We start from the raw sequence: 5437 nt of genomic DNA on the forward strand, positions 1-5437 counted from the left end.
TCATTATATGCACAACGAAAATACGTTAAGTGGAAAATTTAAAGTAGGCTCACATTTATATTAAAATCATATCATTTGCACCATAGACATAATCTTACATACAGAAATAAAGGAATTTATTTTAATCATAGTTCAGAATTGATGCTCGCCATTTCTGAAAACCTCTTAATCAGGAAATCTCCAAAAAAATGTTTAAAATGCACGGTAACACATTTCAGAGCAATTCCAAAATTTAATGTGTGCAAATTATTCATATATTCATAATTTTATTCTAGTGCATGAGATTTCAGCAGGGTAAAGGGAATATCCATGAGCTGCTTTAAAAAGCCCATAAGTGAAGCGAATTTAAATATTTTAATTACCCTTCTATTGACTCAGAGCTGTCTCCAACACACTAGCTATTTAATAAGATTGGAAGTTCCCATTGATTTGAAAGGCTAAATTGGTGAGAACTTTTTTAAAAAAAGCTTCCTTTCAAAAAGTCAGGCTTTCTGTAGAATTGAATGGAACTGCGAGATGGTCAGCTGCTTTTCTGAAGCTGCTTTGGTTTGATTTGGAAAGTTTTCAAAGTAGTGCCAGCAAGGAAGGGAGTAAATGATTGAAAATGGAAGTACAAACACGCCTTGATAGTGTAGCTAGCCCCGGGGAGCTCCCAGCGAAATGAGCATGCCGTTATTTATTATTTATTAAAACTGGAAATTCTCCTAAAAGTTAAGTAAGAGAAACAGAGGCTTTTGAACAAAGTACCATATAGCTTGGAGGGTCGACTTGATGCAGGGAGCCACCTCTCCAAGAAGCACACTCTGCCTGTCCATCGCCTTGTGATATGTCTATTTCTGGACCTGCCGCAGCAGTAGTTGTGAAACCTTGGGTTCCTAGAGTCACTCAGAGGAGGCAGAGACAGACAGGAAGACCTTGGGGAATGTTCCATGGGGAATAATGACCTGGCCTGCTCATGTTCCTTGACCCACTACTCACCCGCCCCCCGTCTCCACCCGGGATACTCGTTCCTCTCATTCCAAGGTCAACAGGCATCAGTGTTACTATTTCCACGTGTGTTCTTCCAGATATTTTCTATGCATTTGCCAACATGCATGTACATACAGAAATGGATGTAGGCTAGCATGTGATTTCTAATTTACATCTTTTAAAATTCTGAGTTACCCATGCTTCTACTTTAAGGCTCACATCGCGATATAGGACTTTTATGAAGAACTCCATCTATTGAGTCTTCACTGAAAGCCGGAGACTGAGCCACAATGGTGCTCCCAGGCAGTTCTCAACAGCATCACTGATTGAATAGTCTTTCTCTCTGGGCGGACGACTCCCACCGGACAGCCCCCATCACTGGTGTCCTAAGCATTATCTCACTTAACCATCTCAACAACTCAAGTGGCAGGTCCTACCATCAACGTTTCTCCTTTACAGAGTAAGTCGCCGAAGCTCCAACAAGTTCACCAAATCTGACAAAGCCACGTGACTAGTAACAGGCCCTGTGCGGGACCCCAACTCAGGCAGCCTGACTCCATGACGTGATGACTCTATGCAGGAACATTCCCTTTCGTTAGAAGGTTCTCTTGCATTGACATGAGAGCAAAGGGCAGGAAAAGAAATGTATTCAAAGGCAAATCCAAAGAAGAGGCATGACATGCAGCTTTGCCTTCTGTGTCCCAGAGAGAGGGACAGTCACCTTGAGTTAGGGCAGCGTTCACTCTTTGCATTTAGTCAGAGGCCTCGGTCCTGGGGCATCCTGTGCCCCAGAGAGGAAACATTATGGAAGCTGGTGGTGATAAAATGACAGTGCATATCGTATCACAGAACACAAGCTCTGCTTGGCGTTTTGGATTCCTTCTCAAGGTCAATTTCCTCACTGCGTTTTGTACTCAAATCTCCATCATGAAGAAAGCAAAGTGAAGCAATGGTGGACAATGCTCTTGCTTTCCGGTGTTGGAATGGTTTCACAAAAGAAATGGAGTCTGCTAGGGCTGCCATAATGAAATGCCATAGACTGGGGGCTTCACAGAATATTATTTTCTCACGGTTCTGGAGGCTGGACGCCTGAGGCCAAGGCGTCACAGGCTTGGTTTTCTCTGAGCCTGTCCTCGGCTGCAGGCGGCCGCCTTCTCACTGCGTCCTTCTCACAGGACCTTCCTCTGTGCGCGCCCATCCCTAATGCCCTCATGTTATTTTACTCACCCCTTTAAAGACCCATCTACAAATACAGTCTCATTCGGAGGTACTGCGGGCGGGGGGTGTGTTAGGACTGGGACATATGAATTTGGGGGACACGGGTCAGCCCGTAACACTCATTATTCACATTACTTCACCTCCTCCTTTTCTTCTTTCCTCTCTTCTCTCACCACTGCATGTCCCAAATAAAGCATCAATACATTTATTCTTTCCCCAGGTTCTGTTTTTCCAGGAAATTTAGGCTAATTGTTTCAGGAAAAAAAAACCCAAACCCCACAGGTTAGCGCCAAATCTATGTTCCATACCACAGTGGAGTTCAGTGAAATAATTGGATCATAAGACTTTCCTGTTTAAAATGCACCAATGGCTTCCTACTGCGCTTGGTCTAAAACCCTCACTCCTACCTGACCTGTGCCCTGCCCACCTCTCCATTCTCACCTCCGACATGCCCCAGTCTCACAGGTCCTCTTCCGGGTTCTCCGGCCTTGCTCTTAGCTGCCACAACAAAGTACCACAAACTTGGTGCCTTAAAACACCAGACATTTATTCTCTCACAGTTCTGGAGGCCGGAAGTCTGAAATCAGCGTGTCGGCAGGGCTGGGCTCCCGCTGAAGGCTCTAAAGTAGAGCCCTTCCTTGCTTCTTCCGGCTTCTGGGGGCTGCCAGCAGTCCTGGGCGCTCCTTAGTTTGTAGACCCATCACTCCAATCTCTGCCTGCGTCTTCACATGGCCTCTCCCTTGTCTGTGTGCACACTTCCTCTTCTTGTAAGGACACCAGCCAATGGGTAGTGCCCACCCTACTCCAGTATGACCTCACCTTAACTTCATTCCATCTGCAAAGACCCTATGTCCAAGTAGGCTGCATTCACAGGTGCCAGAGGTTAGGACTTCTACACATCTTTTCAGGGGACGCAGTTCAACCTGTAACACACTCTTAACACAAATACTCTGAGCAGAATTCCTGAAGCACTGTGTTCCTTCAACCCTGTTTAAAAGCAGTGCACAGCCATGAAAATATGCTGCTCAGATCTCCCACTGTAGCAAGTCGGATCGAATGGCCCCAGCTGCTGCCAGGGGGTCCTCACAGGGCTCCGTGTCTTTCTGTCCTGGGTTAGCCTGGATATGGCCTGGCCTTTTTTACAGGCAGATTCTCTGCAATACCACTATCCAGAGGCATATGGGATGCTTGATCCATGGACATGGATTTCCACACATGTAACATCCGGCCAGGGGACCTGCTTGTCAGTGAGGGAGAAACAGGAGCGGGCCCAGTACCGCTGGTTATGTCATATTCTGTACCATCCAGGAGCAGCTGTTTGCAGAAGGTGCTGCATTGCTGAAATGCCAGCTGATATGCCGCACTCTGAAAGATGGGCTGTTGCCTTCCAGATGCAGCAAACGCATTAAATCAGAGACTGCTCTGTGATGCTGTGTCCCCAACAGGAATAGTACGCAGGTCTAGGAACCCAGTGAGAGAAGCAGGCGTGCTCTCCCCATCACTCGCAGTGATCCCCTGGGGGTTGTCTGCCTCCCAGCTCTGGGAGTCGAGGCTCTGAAAAGTTGTAGGTCCTGGTCCCCATAGGAAGTGCACTGTGACAGGGGACACAGCAAGGGTGCCACTGAACTACAAGCTGTACCAGGGCACTCAGGACACCTGTGCCTAGACCAGCAGGAGAAAAGGAGATTCAGCGTACTAGTCGGGGTAACTGGCGCTGATCAGCAGGAAGAGGCAGGGTTGCTTTTACGTGGGGGGTGGGGGTTGAACGGGAAGCAATTTGTATGAAACACAGGTGATGGACCTAGGGCCCCCTGGGTCTTCCTTGTTCCACTGGAACTGTGAACGACCTGGGCAGTAACCCAGCCTGAGAAAGGTATGACTTGGCAAGCATTCAGGCCTCTGAGGCATGAAGATCTGGGCCATACCACCAAGTAGGCCATCAAGATCCGCTAAGGTGATAGCAGAGGGCGAGGGACATAGAATGAGCAGTGGAGGAGGAAAGGGGAGCGAATACCAGCTGCAGCCTCAAGACAGCTGCTGTGACAAAGGCCTAAGTGCGAACCCCTAACTTCCCTCTTTGAAGTTTCCCCTCAGGAAGAAAGGCCCACGGCAATCATGGAGGGCCACCCCCCAAACATGCACGGAGGCAGGGTGGCCGGGACAGTGACCCCTGAGATGTGCAGGGAGCATGCCTGACTGACCACCCCCTCTGCTGCCACCGCTTTCACCCTGAGACGAGGCTTCCCCTGGCTGCTCTCGGTCAGGCCTGAGCAGGGCGAGGTATTGGTGCATTAAGCCCGTTTCTGCGAGATACAGGTTCTCGGATGGGCAACTTTGGCTCAAGAGCTAACCGTTAGGCTGGCCAAACCTTTCTTGGACTTGGACTGCAGTCTGAGACCCTTGCTGCCTGATTTCCATTCCTTCTCCCTCCCTCTCGGTGGTGTGAGACCCGCATTATGGTCTCAAGACCCTTCCCCTTTGCCTTCCTCCCTTTATTCTTCACAAGTGTTTCCCCACCCTGAACCTGTTGCAGTCAAATTACATCTTGGTGACTTGCTTCTTGGAGGACCCTCAACTACCAATGGGGTTTCTTCCGCCCACCCCGCCTCCCACTTACCTCTTTTCAGTCTGTATCTTAGAACTACATTTTTTCCATAATACCATGTTTACAATAGCATGTCTGTTCTTTATTACTTTATTTGTTTTTTTTTTTTCTCTTTGCTTTTACTTTGGTTTTTTTTTTTTTTTTCTGTTTCCACCACCAGACTGTAAACTCCATCAGGGCAGGAACCACATCTGAAAGGAACTCACTGTTGTGCCCTGGTGCCTGGCATGTCGCGGGCATGTGATCAGTACTTATTATTACAGGGGTGTATTGATCATCTACTGTTGCGGAAGCACTGTCAGCACGTTCTGTCTTGTGGCTGTTGGTGTTTCGAGTGGAGACCAAAGGTGTCACAAGGAGGAGTCAGTGAATTGAAAAGCACAAAATCACACTCCCCTGACACGGCGAGCCTTGTTGCAAACAGTCAAGCCACCCTGGAAATCAGAGTGAAGCCACTTTGGAAAAGTCTAACGAGCTGACAGATGGCGGCACTTCTGATAGTTGCGGAGAGGAAGCAAGAGTTCAGAGGAGCCGGTCTTCAAAGGCAGTCTTCACGGAAAACGAGCAAAAGCTAGCAGAGGGCCTCTGGACTTGGCCCCAAATCAAATTAGCCTTTTCATGTCCACAAGCAATCACGGCTTCTGA

This window comes from Hipposideros armiger, unplaced genomic scaffold (assembly GCF_001890085.2).
Source record: "Hipposideros armiger isolate ML-2016 unplaced genomic scaffold, ASM189008v1 scaffold_149, whole genome shotgun sequence".
NCBI lineage: Eukaryota > Metazoa > Chordata > Mammalia > Chiroptera > Hipposideridae > Hipposideros > Hipposideros armiger.